The following is a 23,031-nucleotide window of genomic DNA, read 5'->3' on the forward strand; positions in this document are numbered from 1 at the left end:
GGTTGCATTTACATGAGAGCCTTGACTTTCTTTGCTCCCTGGCAGACCAGTGGTGCCTACACACAACCCAGAAGAAGTGAATACTAATCGTGATCTAGTGAATGAAGGAATAATTTTCAAATGGCTTTCGTTTTTTATGTCTCTTTGTGTGTGGTGGGGGGGGGGTATTGTTTTGTGACAGTGCCAGGGCTTGAACTCACTTAAGGCCTAGATGCTGTTCCTCATCTTTCTCACTCATTACTTGAGCCATAGATCCACTTGAAGCTTTTTGCAGGTTAATTGGAGATAAAGAACCAACTTTCCTGCCTGGGCTGGCTTAAACTAGGATCCTTGATTTCTGTGTCCTGAGTAGCTAGGATGCTAGGCGTGAGCCACAGATGCCTAGCTGAACTTACAGTTCCTGGTATAAAGGCAGTGGTTCATTAGCAACTCAGTGACAGCAGTCTTTCTTTTGCTCTCAACATACGTCTGATCCTTCAAACCCTGACTGTTCCCCAAATTACAGACAATTAAGAGAACAAACTTTTGTAACTCATTAATAAACAAAAAGTTGAATAAGAACAAATGAGAAGTTTTTCTGACTTAAAAAAATTGAAACTCATTGTTCATATAAAGTTGCATTGAAGTAAGCATGTTCATGGAGCAAGAAATTGGTAGTGCATTTTGAAAAGCAGAAGAGGAGTTCATAAGAACTTCCTCTGTCATATGCAGTATATAATAACTATATAGTGTGTGAGAAATTACCTAATGAAATTATAGGATCCTTCCAGTGACAACTGTCTATTTCTAAATATCATACCACAGAGAAGTAAATAGAGAATGTTAACCCCATTCCAAAACTAGAAGGAGAACATCGGCAGTTTGAATCAATCACCGTCCACCTCACAAACAATATGCAACATGCACCATTATCCTTCTATGTACTCCAGCCCTTGAGAAAACATGTCAGAGAGAGGCTCATTTGTATCAATCAATCACAAGACAGAGTCAGTGCCTAAATTCTCCTGCTACACAAAACCCAAATATTCAGAAAATGCACAGTAGTTGTCAAGCAGTGGAATTCTAATTTAATGTATGTCTCTATCAGATTTTTTTTAATAGAAGGAGGAGACAGTCAGGAAAAGGAAACTAAAGAAGGGAAGAGAGGAAGGAGAGAAAGGGGCAGGTGGTGAAAAGGGGCATTTTTCTAGGGTGTGCATTTTGGCTTAATACTCACCATATTCAATAGTTTGAAATTTTTCTTAATACCACTTGGAGAGAAGAAAAAAAAAAGAATGCTGGAAATGAAATCCAAGAATGGACCCTTTATATAAAAAAATGTATACTTTGGTTTTCATTTTATTTAACAGCTTTTTTGTCATCCAGTTGTAACATTTCTTTATTTGGTTTTGGTATTGCAACATGAAAGGAAGGAAGAAGCAGGGCGAGAGACAGGGACTGCCGCCCAATACAGGTGGCGACAGTCGCCCAGTGACCAGAAGCATGGCGTTTCCTCTTCCCCAAATCCATCTGCCCCTAGGTAATGTGCAAGAGTAGATTCAAGAAGTCTAATGGACCTTGACAGTGGTATTTTCTGAACCTGCAGTTCCAAGCACACTTGACTGAAGAGCAGCTTGAGCTCTGGTGTCCTTCCAGGTTAACACTCAGTTTTGAGCACAGAGATTCTCACAGGTGCTCAGCAGCTATCAACTAGTACTACAAGGACAAAAAAGGTAACTGACATTATTGTCCTCTAAAAGTTGTACTTTGTAAGTTTTCAGGGTAGCCTTACTGAAACTTAACTAAAGAAAATTCTGACAGCACAGAACAAATTTGATGAAAGATTTGCTCAGGAACAAAGGAACAACTGATGTCTGGGATGATAAAACCATGAGCATATCATGGATTTTCCCTCGAAAAGGCATGTTCCCACTTTGCAAATCAAGCTGGGGTAGGGGGAAAATATCGGGAATGAATTCAGATCAGAAAAGACCTTCCCACCTAACATTGAGAGACGTGGTACACAAAGTTCACACATGTGTAGTGTGAATAGATGTCACACCATCACAGAAAGCATATGTGCTCTGGTACCAAGAAATGATACGTTGTACCTCAGATTAATTTTAATATTACTTCAAGGTAAAAGGAGAGTGGCAGGTGATCTAAAATATCAACATCTTTTTAAAACTAATTCAAGGGATGATTCTACCGCAAACATCCCAAATGACCACATCAATAACCATGAGGACCTGCAAAGAAGGGATTGAAAAAAACCCCACCCCAATGACAGACCATACATCAACAGTAGTCACCATGGCAACCTTAAGACACAGGTGTTAGATGTCGTAACTTAGGAAGAGTCATGATATTCCAAAAACAGGAGCTGGAAACTAAAATACTACTCAGTACAAATGTTCCTTATAAAATAAGCTCTATTAAAAAAAAATAATGGCCACATATAGGAGTCTTTATTTACCATTTCCTACAAGGGGAGCAGAAACTGTTTCTCTCTATTTCTCCTTACTTTATCCTGTCATACTAAAATAAACCCTTGCTAAAACTATTTATAAAAAAAAGGAAGAACACAGACCAAATGTTCAATTGTTTAGGTGAAGTAACCACTGAATTTTTCTTCCTTTATTCTTATTTTCCTAATGTCTTTTAATGTCATTTTATAATGAACAAATAAGCAACACATTTATGTTATCCACAAAAAGGTAGTTCTTCCTTCTCCACAGTCTCATAATGGTATTTCGCACACTATTTACCAACCATTTCCTAGATGCTTGAAAATTTGAGACCAGCACACACGCAAAAAATCTGAAACAAAAATTGTGTTTCAGAAATTTTGAAGGATCTAGAAACTTTGATGTTCTTACTTAACTTGAAAGGTTGCTGAACTCATCAAACACTACCAATATTAGTGTAAGGTAATGTTGAGACTGATTTTTAGCTCAGGCTCAAATCGTTCTTTACTAATCTAGACAATATGCTAACCACACTAAACTGCCAAATATTGTTCAGATTAAAAGCAGTATATTCTAACGGCAAGATGTAAATGCAACCTCAGATTTAGAGAATAGACAGAAAAAGACAAAAGGCACAAGATTGCTTTGATTTTCTCTCATTGCAAGTTGTATCACAACCTAAACTTAGCATAAGTTGGGTTGCAAGGGGATAAATGCAGTGACTTTTAACAAATGAGATGTAAGAAGGTACTGCTCTTGGATAAGTAATAGAAACCACGTGTTAGTCAGCTTTCTTCACTATGAAAAAATACCTGAGAGAAACCACTTAAAAAGAGGAAAGGTTTGTTTGGGCTCATAATGTCAAACGCTTCAGTCCATGCTTGGCTGTCTGGCTCACTGCTTTGGGCCTGAGGTGAGGCAGCCCACCATGGCAGCAGAAAGGATGGAAGAGGAGGCTACTCACTTAATGGTAGCCAAGCAAAGGTGAAAGCAAAGAGCAAAGGAGAAGGAGACCATAGACAAGGTAAGTCCCCACTGAACCACTTCCTCCAACTAGGCTCCACCCCTAATAGCCAATTTGGGGAGAAGTCATCAATGGATTATCCCTGCTGATGCAATCATCTTCCAGTAATGTCAGCAGCTAGGGACAAACCTCTCAACACATAAGTCTCTGGGGACTTTGTGTACACTACAACATAATCTAATTTCAGCACAAATATATACATATATATGTGTATGTGTGTGTGTGTGTGTGTGAGTGAATATATATATATATATATATATATATACACATATATATGAATTGAAATCTGAATATCTTTGACTCTTCTTCATCGGATCAATGATTTCTACTTAGACAAACTCAATGGTCAGGTCTTTGTCACCATCTTTTTTTTTTTTTTTTTTTGGTCAGTTGTGGGGCCTGCACTCTGCGCCTAGACACTGTCCCTCAGCTCTTCAGCTCAAGGCTAGTGCTCTACCACTTGAGCCACAGCGCCACTTCCGGTTTTCTGATGGTTTAATGGAGAGAATCTGATGATTTATTGGAGAGAAGAGTTTCATGGACTTTCCTGCCCAGGTTGGCTTTGAACCTCAATCCTCAGATCTCAGCCTCCTGAGTAGCTAGGATGACAGGCATGAGCCACCAGCGCCCTGCCTGAAGTTTCAAAATATCTTGTAGATTTAAACTTACGACACATTAAGTTCCAGCTGAACACATTTCAAATGTTAGTGGCTATGTGTGGAGAGTGACATCCATTCTGAACAGGGTATTTCAGAAAGGTGAATGAACAAATGAATAGATGCATGTAGCTTACAGAACAAATTATTTTACCCTGGAAAAACAGTGCCCACCCGTTAAAAATCTTTATTACATACACATAAATCCTTATGGCACAGGAAGGGGTGTTGACTTCTTATCCTATTTCTTGCATATCTGTCCCATCGAATGCGGTCTCGAGGGCTCGAATCCTCATTCACAAGCTGGTCACAGTGCTCACTTTGAAAATCACCAGTCTAAATGAACTTTCAAGCAAAATCTGTAATGAATGGATTTCTGGACACTTCTGGTCTTGAGATTGCTAAGACTCTTTGAAAGGGAAACAGTCTGACCTTCTGCCAAGAGCATGGAGTCGCTTCCAGCTTCCAGAACACCAACCAGGCCAACCCATGGACAGCAATACGCATAGTCCAGCTAGGGGTATGAGCTGGCTTTCCTAATTAAAAGTAATTTTATGCAACTTATCACACACTGTCAGGTAATCCACAGAACATATAATTACCTTTAATTATATACTACATACATACTAATATACAAAATTCAAGGGACAAGCTGTGTGATTTTCATACTTCAAAAGGCTGTACTTTTGAATGGAACAGGAAAAAAAAAAAAGACATGTCATGGTTATTCATCTTCCTCCCCATCATCTCTATCCAAAGGGTGTGGCACTGCAACAGCTCTGCGCACTAGGGAAGAACACAGAAACCACTCACTTCGTTTTCTATTTACAAAGTCCCAATCCCTGGCAGTCTTTAAAAAAAAAAAAAAAAAAGATGCCACAACTACCAAATCCAACTCCGTAGTTAGCGACTACATGTTGTAACCAGTGAAGATTCCATCTATCACGTCTCTGAAATTCTGGGCATTATTAACATGAAGGTGTTCCCTTTGGAGGACGTTGATTTTATACAGTGATGCTTCCAAATTCTTCTAGAAGGGTTGGAATCACCAGCAAGGGGGACATTTCTTCTATGTCTGTCAGGTGGAGTACAGGTGAGTTTCTTCCTAAGCGGTCCAGGTGAGACGCTGGAAAATGGGTACCCTCAGCAGACAGAGCAGCAAAAACCATTTGCTATTTGCTTTTGTGGTTTTTAGATTGTTCACTGTATAAAATATGGCTACTTGATAATTGCTGCAAATATTGTCTTTACTATCAAATATGTCTTTTGTGTACATTTCACCAAGTGGCTTCTACTTGAAAAGAACTCTATTGAGCATATTTCTCTGGAAATCAATATTTAAATTTTTTTTTCCTTTGAAACTAACATTCAGAAAGAGACAGCTCTTGTTTACAGAGTAACTTAGTTTAGCATTATGGCTAACAATGTTTAAAAACAGCTAACTTAAGATACAAACATTTAAATTCTGTGTTTTAACTTTTGAGAGGCCACATCAGGTCTATGGCAATACCCAGAAAATAACAAACAAACAAACAAAAACAGCCATCTTCCTCAAATTCTATCCCTGCTAAGAGTATTTCAGGCCATTGCTCAATTAGCTTTAGGAGTAAGAACTCAAGGGGTTTTAAGCCATTTAAAATGTTACATGCCTGTCCCAAACCTTAAATATCTTGCCTTTAGGGTAAGAAGCTAGTCACAAAACACCACATATTGCACCTTGAATTCTATGGGAAATACCCATAGTAGCCAAGTCTATATGGATACAGAGTAAACTAGTTGTTGACCAAGGAGTGGGAGAATGGTGAAATATTATCCTAATACTAGTCTTCTTTTTTTTTTTCCCACAAAGCTAGTGCTCTACCATTTAAGCCACAGTGCCACTTCTGGGTTTTTCTGAGTTGTTTATTGGAAATAAAAAGTGTCAGGGACTTTCCTATCCAAAAGCTGGCTTTCAACTGTGATCCTCAGTTCTCAGCTTCCTAAGTAGCTAGGATGACAGGTGTAAGCCTCTGGTGCCCACCCGGTTCTAATACTAATCTTTTATCTTCCTTTCCCTCTGCTTCTCCTTTCTTTCCCTTTTTCCTCCCTCCCTCTTTTCCTTCTTGGAATCACTCCAACATTTGAGCTACACCCTCATCCATTTTTTCTTTAGCTTGTTCTTGAAGCATGAATTGTGTGTTTTGCCCAGGGCTGGCCCTTGACCTCAAGTACCTCCACCTACAAAGTAGCTACGATTTACAGATGTGTGCCACCATGTGCAGCTTGTTTTCTTGAGATGCAGTTTCACTAACTTTACCTGAGCTGGCCTGGAATTATAATCTTCCTATCTCCGCTTCCCAAAAAGATGAGATTAAAGACATGAATCATAATACCTAGCCCATAAGATTTCTTTTCTTTTTTTTTTTTTTTTGTCGGCCGTGGGGCTTGAACTCTGGGTCTGGGCGCTGTCCCTCAGCTCTTCAGCTCAAGGCGAGCGCTCTACCACTTGAGCTACAGCGCCACTTCCGGTTTTCTGGTGGTTTATTGGAGATAGGAGTCTCACGGTCTCTCCTGCCCGGGCTGGCTTTGAACCGCGATCCTCAGATCTCAGCCTCCTGAGTAGCTAGGATTACAGGCGTGAGCCACCAGCGCCCGGCAAGATTTCTTTTCTTGAGTGATAAAATGTTCAAGAACCAGGCAGGATGAATGGAAACTTGGGGAAGATGCTAAAATTCATTCAAAACTATGAAGACTCTAAATGAGTCAAGTATATGATGGGTGAATTATAACCTCAGTCAACCTGGAAAGAAGAAAATTCACATTCCCCCTAACATTCACAATAGGACTGATGCGAAAGGTACAAGAAGATCACATTAATCTCAAATAGTGTCCTTGTACTGCTGACCATTCCCACACCCTTCTTTCCCGGGTACAGGATCCCTTCTGAGGGCGACCCGTACCTCCCCTTCCTCACACTCATCATTACCACCATCATGTCTGTTTTCTCCACCAGAATGTAAATTCTATGAGGACAGAGTATATGTCTAAGATTTTATCTTCTAGTATAGAACCCTCAATGACTTCTGTATGTGTGAATGAATGAAGACATGAAACCAGCAGAAGGGAGCAATTCAGTCAACCAAGAAATTATGTTCTTAACTGCCCTCTCAAAGCTGCTCTCCAATTTCTCCCGGGCTCTTGGAAACCAATGAGGGAGAGATGTTTCTCAACAGCTCTTAAAAGTTTGTGGAAGCTGGGTGCTGGTGGCTCACACCTATAATCCTAGCTATTCAGGAGGCTGAGATCTAGGGATCGAGGTTCAAAGCCAGCCCAGGTAGGAAAGTCTGTGAGACTCTTATCTCCAATGAACCACCAGAAAACAGAAAGTGGCTCAAATCGCAGAACATTAGCCTTCAGCAGAAAAGCTCAGAGACAACGTCCAAGCCCTGAGTTCAAGTCCTAGTACTGACACCTGCCCTCCAAGGAAAAAAAAATCCTAGAAATGTAAAAAAAAGAAAAATACCATCTATAAAAAACAGGGCAAGGTACAGATGGTTGTTTTAAGAAGTATTCCATATAGTTTTGGATTTTTTTTCCCACATCGTGGTACATTGTTGCTCCAGTCTCACAGATACCAAGAGATTCCCAAGGGCCAAGAAGACAGAAGGATGTCTCTAATCAAACCTACCTGTGCTGTAATGCTAGATGAGAGAAATTACCTTCTATTTTGCTGAAACCATTGCATATTGGGAGCTCTTTGTTACATCAACTAAGACTTGATGATGAGTTGTATATCACATGACATGGTATGTCATGTGTTTGTGGGGACAGAGAGCACTCCGATGCTTAATTAAGCTGGCTGACTGATTCTATGCAGCCAATGTAGCCATCTGGTTATGCAATGAAGACTTTTTTACACTGTGTGCCTAACAGCTTCATGAATTAGGAGTTACATAATTCAAATGCCGAATGCTAGTAAAAGATCACTTCAATCATTCAAGAAGTATTACTGTCATTAAGTAAATATTTAAACAAATATACACTTTCAAAGGAACCAATAAGTAACATTTCAAATAGCTGAATGGCATTTCAGCTTTTATTTACTCACTGGTTTTGGTGTTGAAGATCAACCCCAGGGTTTTGCACATGCTAGTCAGCCAACACTCTACTTCTGAGCCACACTCCTCAGCCCTAGTGTTATTTTTATCCAAGAAATAATTTATAATACATAAGGCAATATGAATAACGTATATACATTTATAGTTCCCTCATTTAGTATGAAAGAATGTGATCAGGTATGGGGAAAATTTTGTAATCATTAATTATGTGAAGTTTGAAGATGCCTAATACTTTATAATAACCACTTAATTGTAACCCTGTGGGCGTGACAATGCTCTTCGACTTGTGATGTCATTAAGGATTGAACAAAAAATGATCAATTGTACAAAGATATGAGTTTTAAGCAAAATGTAATGAGGTGAACTAACATGGGCGAGGAGAAATGGAGAAAAATGCCACAGATCTTTATTAAACCATGAAGCTACAGCAGCCGCCACAGGAAGACATTAGTGTAACTGTGATCAGAGCCAAGTTTTCTTTCTAGTTTCCATCTAGACATTTGAGATGACCTTCTTCGGTAAGTTACTTATACTCTCCAGGACCACTTTCAAACTCAGTAAAGCAGGAATTACAATAATTGCCAGCTACTTCTCAGGAATGCCAGCAAGCAGGCCCAACTGTAGAAAGCACTCTCATCTACTTGGAAGAAAATTATTGTATCACTACCAAGTAGGATGACTGCTATTTATGGTTCTTCAAACCTTTAGTCTGTACTTTAAAAATGGCTTCCTTTCTTTGAATTTGCTAAGGCCAGGTGAATGCAGTTAATTGTTAATGTAGTTAATTGTTCCTGCAGTGCCTATGTAGTACATTTTGCATCAATACTGACTGTGAAGAATTTCCAGATTTCAAATCTGCGATGGAGCGCCTGCTCTTGGAAATCCTTAGCCTTTTTGCAGTGGGAATGATGGGCTGGATTTGGTCATGGCTAGATGGCAATGTCTTAAGAGACTTTAAGGATTTTTCATCAGGAATAAAAATGCTAGCTACTATGCCCATTTTATAGACCTTTTAAAATCTTTTATTTCTAATAAAGTGTTTTTCTATTATTATATACAAGCGAACGAGATACATAAGATTTTGTCTTTGAAAGATCCTTGAGCTTTCTTAAAGGTAGACACTACATATTTATATATGAGCCTATATATCCTAATTTTCCTAAAACAATTGAAATAGGCATGAAAATATAGATGGAATATATACAATAAAATGAAAAATGTTATTTTTCTTAGCAATTACATTACTGTTAATAATCAAATAAATACAATAGATTCATTACGGAAAAGTTAAAAATAAACTTTAAATTTAAGAGTAAATTTTAAAATAAGTCAAAAATAATGAAATGTTCATTATGGAAGAATAAAAACAGTGATTACGGCTGGGCACTGGTGGCTCACACCTGTAATCCTACCTACTCAGCAGGTTGAGGTAAGAGGACTGAAGTTCAGTGCCACCCTAGGCAGACAAATCTGAGAAATTCTTATCTCCAATGAATGAGCATAAAATGTCAGAAGTGATGGAATGGCCGACATGTCAATCTTAAGCAGAAAAAGCCAAATGAGAACACAAGGCCCTGAGTTGAAGCCCTAGCACTGTCCCAAAAACAAAAATCAAAAAAACCACAAAGACTGTAACAAAAGCACAGCCAAGGACCATTACACAGACTGCAAAAAAACTTACTGTGATATAGCCAGCAATCCAGTCAAACAGAGAAACTACAAAGATGCATTACTTGGCTTTCTTTGAATTATGAAAGGAAGCATCAGAGAAAGAAAATATTTTGGGGATCCAGAAATCTAATGAAGGTGCTTATTTGCAGGATATCAAATGATACAAAAGAGCATGTGCTTTACAGTGATTATGAAAAAAAGCATTTAATAATAAACATGAAGCTATCCATCTCAGTCGAGGCTAATGACAAATTCCTGGAAGATTTGTTTCTGCAATGTGTTGTTTTTTTTTTCTCAACGCACCATATTTTTATGTTTGAACAATTCCATGGAACGGGGAAGGGGTGGGAATCATATTTGTCTAACAGACATTGTGACTATATCAAGCAAAAGCAAAAGGGGTGATAGGATCAAGCTCTCTGTCTCTGTCTCTATCTCTCTCTCTGTCTCTCTCTCTCTCTCACACACACACACACACACACACACACACACACACACACACACACACACACACACACACTCTCACACATCCATAGGGTGTTAGAGATGAAACCCAAGATCTCACAAGTGCTAGGAAGGCATTCTCATATTCAGCCACACCACGAACCCTCAACTTTATCTTTTTTCTTTCTTTCTACTCTTTCTTTCTACTCTTTCTTTCTTTCTTTCTTTCTTTCGTCAGTCGTGGGGCTTGAACTCTGGGCCTGTGCGCTGTCCCTCAGCTCTTAAGCTCAAGGTTAGCTTTCTACCACTTGAGCTACAGCGCCACTTCCAGTTTTCTGAGTGGTTTATTGGAGATAAGAGTCTCACGGACTTTCCTGCCCGGGCTGGCTTTCAACCGCGATCCTCAGATCTCAGCCTCCTGAGTAGCTAGGATTACAGGCCTAAGCCACTGGCGTCCAGCTATATCCTCAACTTTTTCTATCTAACTGCTTTTCCAGCTTTGTTGAATCACTGTTTTTAACGTCACCAGGAATCTCAGCTAACAGCAAGAGGTGAATTAAGCACCTGCAAGACTTTGAAGGAGGTGAATCTTGAACTGTGATCTACTCTGAGAGGTGACAGAGACCAGAGAGAAAATGGCATCAAAGTGGCTGTGGGCCCCAAAACAAAAAAAAAATATTTATTAACTGGACTTGGGTAGAAAAAGTTTGCAGAGTCTTCATAAGGACTAAATTTGGAAACTGAGTCACACAGCCAAGTGTGAAGTGAATTGCCATATCTCGCTGTGGATATTTATCCTGAGTACATATTGGGATCAGCTTCCCCTGTCCTGGAATGTGTGGATATCTAACTTCTACAAGGATAATCGGGGGCTTGCCACAAATGTTTCACCAAATGTTTCACTTAAACAACAGTGAAGTAAAACAAGTCGGATTTTCCCCCTCTTTGGATGCCAATCAAATATGCTAGGAGGCAACTATAAAAACAAATCTATGGGGCTGGGAAGGTGGCTCAGTGGTAGAGTGCTTACCTTACATGCACGAGGCCCTGGGTTTGATTCCTCAGCACCACATAAGCAGAAATAGCCAAAAGTGGCACTGTGGCTCAAGTGGTAGAGCACTAGCCTTGAGCTGAAGAGCTCAGGGACAGACCTAGAGTTCAGGCCCCACAAGGGACAGAAAAAAAATCTATTTCCTTTAAAATACGTTCTAAAACCAAAAACCCTATGTGAGAATGAAGACAAAACCAAACAAACCATCTTCCGGCTCTAAAAGTTCTATAACAAAACCCTCTTGGACTAAATAGTAAGAATTCTTCATTGTATAAATAGATAAACTGGAGCAAAGGCTTTATTCAACCATGCCAGAAATGAAATTGTTAAACAGACAGAGAGCCGCTAAATGAAATGAAACAACCAAAGGCCAAAATTCAAAAATGAAACAGCCCACTACTCAAGAAATAGGAGACATGAAAATGTCCATGAAAATGTCCAAATTATCTTGCGCAAGATGACCCTGGCCCTTCCCACAGCATTTTTTTTTTTTTTTTTTGGCCAGTTCTGGGGCTTGAACTCAAGGCCTGGGCACTGTCCCTGAGATTCCTTTGCTCAAAGCTAGCACTCTATCCCTTAAGTCACAGTGCCACTTCCGGCTTTTTTTGTTTATGTGGTACTAAGGAATTGAACCCAGGACTTTGTGCATGCTAGGCTAGCACTCTACATTCCCAGCCCCACAGCATATTTTTGAAAGTAAGTATATAAATAAAAATATATAAATATAAAAAATAAATCTCAAGTAAATATATACCAACGAGAAGCACTTTAATCTGAGTATATTTTTCAGCTGTCCCTCCCTCATTAAAAACAAAACAAAACAAAACATGAATTTGAGAAAATTAAAGTTGGCTTTTAGTTCATCAAGTTACATTAGTCTCTCTGAAAACTTCTCATTTTTAAAACCAAGTGCTCATTTGATTTCCAAGCAAGGTCAAGAGAACAAGGCAGCCCAATGCTGACATTACAGGGATGTGCACCGCTCTGCTCAGCAGTTACCTCAATGTGGCGTGTTGCTATGGTGCCTGCCTATTAATTTTTTAAAGAAGTCAATTACAAAGCCAGAAAATGAGCATAAATCAGATAACACCACTTCAGCACAGAACATTGACAGGCCTTACTCTTGTTTGCAGTGAGTTAATTTTATGAATCACCACTTTTTTGTGTGTGATGTGAATATTCCTTTCTAACTTTAAACCTACCAACTCGACAAGCACAAGTTATTAAAAGTTCAACTTCAACAAATGGGAAAGTTTGACATCATTTGGGGGAAAAATTGTGACACAATAGGATTGTTTCTTGAGAACAATCTTGTAAGATTTCTAAAAACAAGTGACATATATACCACAAACACACACATGTAGATTTCACAAGTAGAGATCTGTGGCAACAACCAAACTGGAAGATCTCTAAGGTGATGAAGAGAGTTCTAAATATAATTCCACTAATAATATTCACATTTACCTTTTCTTTTTGGCTTCTGTCAAGCAATCTTCAGTTATAGTCACCTCAAAAGGTCACCTCTCACCCTGAAAGCAAAAGAGAACATCACAATCTGAGTGACACAAGCAGCATCCCCCAGCTTAGTACCAACAGGAGCAAAAACAGTACAGGAGCTCAGCTATGGTTACTGGCAAGTGACTTACAGAGCTAGAGAAGAGAAGAGAAAAGAGAAGAGAAGAGGAGAGGAGAGGAGAGGAGAGGAGAGGAGAGGAGAGGAGAGGAGAGGAGAGGAGAGGAGAGGAGAGGAGAGGAGAGGAGAGGAGAGGAGAGGAGAGGAGAGGAGAGGAGAGGAGAGGAGAGGAGAGGAGAGGAGAGGAGAGGAGAGGAGAGGAGAGGAGAGGAGAGGAGAGGAGAGGAGAGGAGAGGAGAGGAGAGGAGAGGAGAGGAGAGGAGAGGAGAGGAGAGGAGAGGAGAGGAGAGGAGAGGAGAGGAGAGGAGAGGAGAGGAGAGGAGAGGAGAGGAGAGGAGAGGAGAGGAGAGGAGAGGAGAGGAGAGGAGAGGAGAGGAGAGGAGAGGAGAGGAGAGGAGAGGAGAGGAGAGGAGAGGAGAGGAGAGGAGAGGAGAGGAGAGGAGAGGAGAGGAGAGGAGAGGAGAGGAGAGGAGAGGAGAGGAGAGGAGAGAGAGGAGAGGAGAGGAGAGGAGAGGAGAGGAGAGGAGAGGAGAGGAGAGGAGAGGAGAGGAGAGGAGAGGAGAGGAGAAGAGAAGAGAAGAGAAGAGAAGAGAAGAGAAGAGAAGAGAAGAGAAGAGAAGAGAAGAGAAGAAGAGGAGAGGAGAGAAGAGAAGAAGAGAAGAGGCCTGGAGATGTCTACTTGTCTGGACCTTTCTGTTCCTCAAGACACCAAAATCAACTTGGGATGGAAAAAGTCAAGGTGAAACCTTTCACATTTTACATATGAACTTTTTCTCATATTGCCTGTAATATGAGAAAAAAATTATTTTTCATGTGGAATAATATATGACTCATAAGCCTTTGTTTTTGGAAACCAGACTGATACTTGATCATGTCTCTGTTTGGTTAACATCCCCAACATCTCTAATTTCATTAAAGCAAAAGCTTTATTTTGTTTTTCCCTCTTCAGAAAGGAGCTCGCTCTTGGAGATATGATGTGTGGTACTACTTTTGGACAATGAATAAAAGCACATTTTTTTTTATTTTTGATGTGTGTGTGTGGGGGGGGGTTGGTTAATTGGTGGTGAAAGCTGTTCACAGAGCATGTATCTCTACCAGATATACTAAGTTAAATACAAATGATTCGTGTCAGATGAAATAAACAACTGAAACCAAGCTTCCTAAAGCACAAAGAGAGCAGGAAACACATTTTCTCCCACATCACTCCTGCATCTGCATACCTCCCTATGCAAAGCAGAATGTCAGCCTGTAAGAAACACTGCAAGCCGCCCATCGAACTCAGATCAACATATGGCCCAAGTGAAAAGAAAAACATTTGTTTATTAATTTTAGATCAAGTTACTAACAGGGTTGAGGATTCATTCCCCATCCACTTGGCCAAATGCTCAAATAATGTTTTTGAAGGTGATGAAAGCCTCTCATTATTTTACTAATAGGCAGATTGCTTTTTGCTCGCTCATGAGAACAATATGTAAGGAAGTAGTTTAGATTTTATATGAACAGATCCCTGCTTCTACTTCTGTCAGTCTCGAATGTAGAAGGCAAGCCACACTGATAAGAAGAGTAAAATCTTCCTTCAGTAGGACTAAAAAAAATTTCAAGTGGCACTTTGCTGTGTACTATCTTTGAAGAATTGATCTGAGGCCAATTTATGACATTTCCACAAGCAAGTAGATGCAGATTCTTGCCATTAAGATTGGAAAAAAAAATGATGCCGGCTCTGAGTGAAATCATTATTTTCATGTTTACTGTAAGAGGAAATTGGAAGGTTTCACCATAAATGTTCATCATTTGGGTGGGGAAAACCCAAGCTTGGAGACCTTCGAATTACTATTTTGTAACCTGCCCCAATCCCTTTTTTTGTTTGTTTGATTTTACACAAAGCAATTCAAATTGAAAATGAAAACCTTGTTGTTTTACTGCCGAACTGCATCCTCGGGATGGATTTCTCTTGTAGTGAGAAGCTGGCGATGGTTAAGAAAGCACCACAGGGCTGTGATGGTCAGGTATATCTATCTGCAAAGCTGTCTCACTGTACTCAAACAAGAGCTCCCTGGTGCAAGGCACAGAAGAGTCATCCACCTAAAAATGTCTACCGCCATGAGTCTTTCACTCATCCAATGAGCCTTGTTTTCTTTTTTAAGTACTGGACATTGAACTTAGGGTTTGCACATACTTCACAAGCGCTCTACCACTGGGCTACATCCCCAACCCTCATCAAATCTTAAAATGTACACGTGAACTTTGGCAGACCCCTGTGCAATTCAAAGCAAGAAAAGACCCTTTTCTCCCTCCTTTTGCCTGGACATGCTCTTCAGTGCATGCACTCTAAAGTAACTTATATGTTTATCTATTGAGCTGTGTCTATTTTTTGCATGTTTGGCAGTCAGAACTATAGTATCAGACTTTGCAATGCAGATGAGATTTGCTATCATATACGCCTGACAAACAACTGGACCTCATTAAAATTTAATTTAAAAAAAACCTGCTGAAATGCCTACTTTGCATAAAGTTATCTCTAGTGCTACATTAAAACCTGCAGAATATTTTCAGGTAAGTAGGGGTCTTGTTTCGCTATTCATCTACCTTCTCTACTCACTATGTACATCCAGTGTATAACTGAATGGAAATAGAAGCTGGTTCACCCTTTTGATTTTCAGTGTAATTTTTCCCAGGGGCAGAGAGTTTAAAAAAAAAAGAATTAATAATAACAAAACTATATAACTGACCCTCTAACCTACACACACTAAAGCAATGCAAAATTGGCTACATTTAATGTTCACTTATACATAAAAAAATTGGCAGTGAGATGTAAACTCTATTCCATAAATTTTCATGCACATGCACATTTGACCACTCATTAATTTATTTCTGTTGATTTTAGTTTCCAGAAAATGTATCCATTAGCAAAGTAATCTGAAAGATTTTTCCCCCCAGTTTGGCTGCGAAAAGATTAATAGTTCAACAGCTGTTTGCCATCATGCTGAATTAAATAAAATGTGTCAATACAATAGACAAGAAAATTAGGGGGTAGTGCTGGGGCCCGAGTGGGCATCATTAGAAGCTTAGAAGAATCAGAAACCAACAACGGAAAGAAAAATATGCAGTTCACCTTTTGCCAAAAGCATAAAACATGCAGTTCCCAAACTGTATTCGCTATTCATTCATTTTTGTTGGTCAAATGCCTCAACTATTTACCTATGTGTTTGCTGGTAGCATACTATTAGAATTAAAATATTATGCAAAGCTTTTAAGTAAAGCTTTAAAACATGGAAACTTTTTAAAATAAAGAGATAAGGTAAAAGAAATATATTTTCTCCAGTCCATTTGCCTTTTAAAAAAAGAAATGCCTATGCTATACAAATTACATTTTTTTCTCTTTCTGTCTTAAAGTCTCCTCCTGGTTTTAGGTTTTAAAAAGGAACCAAGGAGCTGGTAAACAGAACATGTCCTTTCTGTCATTCTCTGCAATGACAAATGTCCTGCGAACAAGTACAGCTGCTCCCGGGTCTCTTCCCTATTGACCACGTGCTTTTTGCCTGAGGCTACATGGTGATCAGAAAGACCAAGAGGAAGCCCCACATTTCACCTGCCACATCTACTAACCTAACACTTTGCCTGTTCTGCCCTGGTCTCCATTCGTAGCTTTGTACTGTGCCGCTCCTGTGTGATTGTAATGCTTCAAGTTGGCACTTTCTATGGCATATTTCCCCTCTCACTGAATCCGTCTGATAAGTAATACAAAAAGCAGGCACTCACAGGTCCAACTTGGAACTGACTTGTAGGTAAGTGTGGAGGTGTGATCTTCCTTCACACAGACTGAGAAGGGACAGCACAAGGGCTGGGTTTTTGTTGTTGTTGTTGTTGTTTTGTTTGTGTGTGTATGTGTGTTTATTCTATTAAAAGTATTTCCTCCTTTTCTTTCATGGCAGCTAAAACAAATGGTGGGGTTTTCTTCACTGTACTTCACGTTATGCGATCGCACAAAAGAGGCCCTCCAGGAGGGCCAAGGGAGATACCTCAAGCTTCAGCACAGCTAGTGCTGGATGAGAACCTACTGAGTGCCCAAGCCATTGGGGGATGGAAATCAGTAGAGCCAGCCCTCAAGGGAGAGGACCCCCTCTTTCTCTGAAGTCCAGGAACATGGCTCAAATTCCCAGACCCTCAGACCCTGCAAGAGAGGCACACAAGTCATTTGTGAAAATAGGTACAAATAGGCCAATTTCCAAGAGAGGGCTGCCTCTTTAAGTAGTCAATCTTAACCCATGCTGGCTTTCTTCATCTTATTTTTCAATGATTTCTTCAAAAACAAGAGATATATCAACACATATTTGACTAGTTGAAAAATGATCACACAAGGGTCACTGTCTTGTCTACACTTAGAAAAACCTTCTTGGAAATCAGCTTTACAGACATGGAAAGGCGGTTAAGAAAGAAAAAAAAAGTTAGAAAAAGAGGAAGAAAGAAAAACAATAAAACAGCAGAGAGTAAACAGGGAGGGTAAGAAGCGAAGATAGACAGGAGAAACTTCTGACCAGCGCAGGTCCTGGCCACCAGAAGTGACCTGAAGACACCACACATGCTCTCTAGTGTGTCCCTTTGCTTGGTTTGATCAAAGAACTTAAGTAGTTTGCATCCAAATCCATCATTTCCCAAATCCTAATCCTATCCCTGCAGACCACATTTCCCTTCTATTCTCCTCACCCTCAAGCCAGGGTGCCTAACTTTGGTGTCCATTCTAGTAGACAAGAAAAAAAAATATCTAAAATACTCTACAAAGCAAGCCACGTGGCACAAGCAATCCAAGCCAAGGCTTGCTGGTAAAATCTCTGTAGTAGGCTGGCAGGCTGGGCCTCCTAAGAATGCTACCTCCCTGGATAGATCTGGCTCATTTGCAAGAATGACTCTCTCTTACCTTCCACAAAAGTAAAACCCTGGCCACGGCCACGTGAAAATATTTTATAGGTATCCTTTAGCAGCCTTTACGTGTTGAAACCCAAAAACAATATTTGCTGTTTTGCTTTTGAAGCCCTAACAAAGCCTTTGTTTTAGATTTACCTTTGGTGTGCAATAAGAGTTAATAATCAAATCCATCCCCACCCCCACAAATGTTAAACAAAAAGATAAAAGAAATGCAAATAGCTATTGTCATGGAAAGTTAAAGTACCTGTCTGTATTTTTAAGTGAAAACTATTATCTCTATCAATCAAAATTTAAGAATACAATAGCGCTAATCACAGAAGGTGCTCTGTCGAGTTACTTTCTCTCGGGGAGGAAAAAAAAAGTATTTTTCCCTCTTAAAAAACCGAGTATAAAAGTCATATACTTACAATTAGATAGAGTATTTGTAATTTTATTATTAAAAGCCGTCAGCAGCCTCACTGTTAATCAATGCTTCTAAGTCTCCAGACTGATTTGTACCCAAGTCCCCACATATTTTTTAATAAGGTTGATGAAATTTTATTTAAATTCTCCCACTTTCCAACCTGTGGGGTAACAGCACACTCTTCTGTTGAAAACAGTTACTCAGACAGAGGCAGCAGATGAGTGGGAAGGGATAACTCGTTTCAGAAGCACGATGTAATCCCCGCACCCTGAAATACCTAGACCGGGGACAGAGTTCCTGTGGGCATCTCTTAGGAAAATGATAAACACTCTCACCTCAAAAAAGAAAAACAAAAGCTCACCCGGCCCAGAGCTATCCAAGGACAACAATTTCCCTGGGTCTGTTAATTCACTTGAAAAATAAAGATTGCATCCGCCCCTCATCAGAACAACAACAACAAAAAATAACAAGACCCCGGATAGTAAAAACAAACAGCACCAGATTAAAATTCCTAGAGCAAACAGTTAAGCCAGGATTCCATTATTGCAGACTGAGCCTGCATGGATGTCTTCTTCACTGTGGGGCCAAAAGGCTGTCATTTACCCCAGCAAGATCAGATTTCCTTCCCTCTCTACCGCCTCCCAGAGCGCCACGCCAACATCTCCAGTGTGCTATTAATATCAATAAAGAGATGGTTCGATTTCCACACAAGAAAAACCCTTCCTATTCCTGCACACGGACCTTCGGGGAGGCCCCTGGCCCGGTCCACACAATACAGCAACAGAGTTTCCCCAGCTTTCTTCCAGTTCACTTTTGTACACTGTTGGAAGGCTTTTAGCAAACAATGTCAGCATTATCTGCCGGATAGTTACAAAACAGGGTTTGTGAGCACAAAGCATAATAAAGCTGCGCTCCCTCTCTCCCTTTTCTTTTGCATTCCGGCCAGTCCCCCAAAGCCTCTTTCTCCCTGCCAGTCCCAAACCCGGCCACCATTGCCTAGAGCCACCTGTCCTGCGCTAGTCCCCAGGCAGCCACCAACTGACCAAGGGCCCGGGAACTGGACTGGCTTTCCGGCGGTGCCCAGCAGGGCAGCCCAGTACCCTCTCACATTTGTAAAACGAAACAGAAGTGGCGGCTTGGCTTGGTCCACACTTACCCCGTCATGGTGGAGAGGCAAAGCTTTGGGGCAGGAAAGGCAATGTTCACACAATGGAAGAAAAGTTGAGTTTGGAAGGAAGAAAGTACAGGCAGGCACTTGGAAGCCCACAGGCTCCCGGGGCTCCCAAGCTGGCTGCAGAGGGAGGAAGGACTGAAGGTATGTGGGTTAAACATAACAAAAGCCACTGCCTTACTCTAGATTAAATATGCAGGAAGAGGCCCCTTTGCATAAACACAAACACTCAGCAAATGAATAACTGGCTCAATCAGACGCCCGCTGTGCCTTCTACCTGTCCTCCTCTCTCTGACAAGAAGACACTGCCAGGTCTCGGGGACACCATAAAACAGGAGACCCTTAAATGCGATGTTGCTATAATAACAATTAAAATGAATTGCATTCATTAGTAATTAAGAATTCACTCCCGCGGGGGAGGGGGAGGTTGGCAGGGAGGGAGATAGAGTACTATTGTATTTCAAGCGACTCCAAAAAGAACTTGGCACCCTTCACACCAGCAGAGTTCTGCTGTGGGCTGCGTTTACAGAGCTAACGTTCAGTGTGAGCTTTTAAACAAGCACAATTTAAGGTAAGAGATACAACTGCCTGTTTCTCCGCATCGTGGCATGACAAACTGATCTTGTGAGTCTGTGCCTTGAGAAAGCTATATTTCACCTGGACTTACAAAGATTCACATATAAAATACATGCATGCATACCCATGTGTAGATGAACGCATGTATGCCCACACATGTTCACATATGGATATATAAAGGCAATACACATGCACATTCAATGTCAGGACACTCTCTGGTTCACTAATCATTTAAAGAAAATAATGGGGAGTTTTCCAAAAATATATCCAAAATGCCTTCCTGTTAAATGTCACTCACCAATCTAGGCCAGTCATTTAAAAGCATCACCCACGTATTAGAAGGGATGCTTTTAACTGAATGGCCTCAACCACTTATAATTTCAATTAAATAATATAATTATAGTCAACAATTTTTCTCCATTTCGACAGAAAATATGCCATACCTCAATGTAATTAGTCGTTAGAACCCAGGAATTTAAACGAGAGAGAGAGAGAGAGAGAGAGAGAGAGAGAGAGAGAGAGAGAGAGAGAGAGAGAGAGAGAGAGGCGCACTGGGAATTCTCTACTACCTTTTCCCACTTTGTGTAAATTCACTACCAGGGACCTCTTGTTCTGTGATCCAGCCACATGTGGATCTTAGTAACTGAATAATTCTTAATGCATTTTTTCAGTGTTTAATGATCTCTGCTGAAACATGAGTTAAGATTAGGTTCATCTTCTCCTTTCTAATGCCATCTGTACTTTGGGGGCAAATCCAACACTGCTTTTCTATAAGATAGGTTTCTATTGTAATTTACATTCAAAAGGCTCAAATGTGGATTCTTCTCAGCCTCAGGAGGAAACTCAACTCTCCTAGCCAAGAGAAATAAAGTGCTTTCTAATTCAAAATCAAGTTTTATTTTATTAGTACAATATATCATCTGAATACAAAAAAAATCAGCACCGAAGTTTTGTTTTTTAATGTTACAAACAAAAAGCTTACTTCAAATATATGTTATGGTAATTTTGGAGGAAAAGAAACAAAATTTTAAATAAAAGGAAGAAAGAAGAACGTATAGGTTCTCTGAAAGGAACCCTCAGGGTGACTAAAAGATTGGTTTTGTTCACTATTTTGGCCTTGAAGTGACCCTCTAAACAAGGTGTTAGACAATCTACCTCTCTGGACAATCATGATCTGATATTGACACAAACCATGGACCAAAATTCAATCAGTACATCCCTGTGAGAAAACCTTTTTCCATCCCAGAGAAATTTCTGAGGACTATTTTGCCGGTTGGAGTGGATAGTTGGACTTCCCACTTCCTTATCTCCTCCTGGTTGAGCCAGCTCATAGAAGTGCTGTTAGTGGAGCCCAATAGTAATGCTTCTGTCATGCAAACCTGGATGTCACATATACAGTTATAGGTAGGATCTAATTCCATATGCATTAGGTATTGTCCTTGAAAGGAATGCTTTAATGAGGGCTGGGAAATAAAGATGATGGATCCAGGTAAGGGATCCATGCATTGGGGCCCAGGTAAGCTTGTCTTGGAAGAGTGCTGGCTACAAGAGCAATGTGCACAGACACAGACAGGGGTTGTGACAAAAATCCCTGCGCATGCTTTAGATGTTGCGTGACATATACTGATGCACAGAGTCAAAGATGTCATCCTTACACAAGCGCCACTTGCTGTAAGCATGAGAGAAAATGAAGGAGGAGGATGAAAGGGGGGTGCAGTTGCAGTGAGACCTCTAGAAAATAAACAGGGTGTACAGTTTCAAAGGCTTCAGACACAGACATTTCATTGTTCAAGCCAATTATCAGCGGAAAATAATAACAACAGATGGATTCGGAGTCACTGACTTTTCATATGCACTTCATCTCGGCGGAGCAGATGATGAAACAGGAGAGCTATCTCAAAAAGGCAAAACATCTTGCAGTAAAAGAACTCTACAGTCCAGATGGGGACCTTCTAAGGCTGCTGATTATCTGCTTATAATGTTGTAAGATAGACTTACTAAAACATTTCAAGAACTGATCAGATAGGATGCGTACAATGGCTTCATTATTGGGAAGCAATCGTCTCAGACTTGTGACTGACCCCCTCCCCGCCACCCCGGCAGAAATTTCAATAAGGTTAAGGCTCTGGAAGTTTCCTGTGCACTCATCAGGGACAGCAGGTTCTAACTCAAACTGGAAAATCTGTGCACCATGGGAAAATAAACCATTGCCTAGAGAAACTGCATTTGTCCCTTTCTCTCTTTTGAATGAGGGAAGAAAGACAAACTAGGACTGTAAAACGGGTATTAGATAATTCTGAGGTACTGAATCATGATGGGAAAAGGAAGAGAAAATAGCTCTAGCTCAGCAGTCCCTCGTTACAGGCATTCGGTGATAAAATATCATCCTTTAGATGCAGTTCGAACATCTTAACTATCCCTTGTCATTGGTGACTGCAAAAGATAATTTGTTTTTAGTGGGAAATAAATATAAATTTCAATGGTGGTGTGATTAACTATTCTAATAAAGGCTAACCAAATACTTAGGCAAAAACTCACACACTAACACAATCTCAAAAAGTTGAATGCCTTGAAATCAAACTCACTAGTAAAATCCATGACCTGAGGAACCAATAAAAAGTCAGGGAAAAAATTACATCTTTTATCAGGTAGGCCTTATCTCTGCTATAATAATGTATCTGATTTGTCTATATCTCTCTCCACTCATTCACCATCAATTTCACATTCATCATTCTGCAGAGAGTTTTCTCTGAATTGATATAAAATAAGGTTAAAGTCACTATGCTAAGAAAAAATAAAGCAGATCTCCTCCCCCTATTACTAATACGCCTAACATTTTTAAAAAAAGTATTTTTATGAACACCCTGTGTTGACTTCACAAGTTTATAACGTAAGTAAAAAAAAAATTCCCAGTTAGGATTTCTTTCAAAGTACT

At 40.1% G+C, this 23,031-nt stretch overlaps 1 protein-coding gene across 5 annotated transcripts in view; it reads right to left on the reverse strand.

Moving 5' to 3' along the window:
• The window catches only part of Foxp1 (forkhead box P1), a 645,990-nt gene that overhangs the window by 321,962 nt on the left and 300,997 nt on the right, over nt 1-23,031 (reverse strand). For 4 of the 5 annotated variants that reach the window (XM_070018961.1, XM_070018960.1, XM_070018954.1 and 1 more), the window contains one exon: nt 12,855-12,919. The gene's annotated coding sequence lies outside the window, so the exon portion shown is untranslated. Of the gene's footprint in view, nt 1-12,854; nt 12,920-19,505; nt 19,642-23,031 lie in introns of those variants that run through there. The other variant, XM_070018956.1, reaches the window with a different exon arrangement.

The sequence above is a fragment of the Dipodomys merriami genome, unplaced genomic scaffold (assembly GCF_024711535.1).
Source record: "Dipodomys merriami isolate MVZ:Mamm:240054 unplaced genomic scaffold, mDipMer1.0.p SCAF_13, whole genome shotgun sequence".
NCBI lineage: Eukaryota > Metazoa > Chordata > Mammalia > Rodentia > Heteromyidae > Dipodomys > Dipodomys merriami.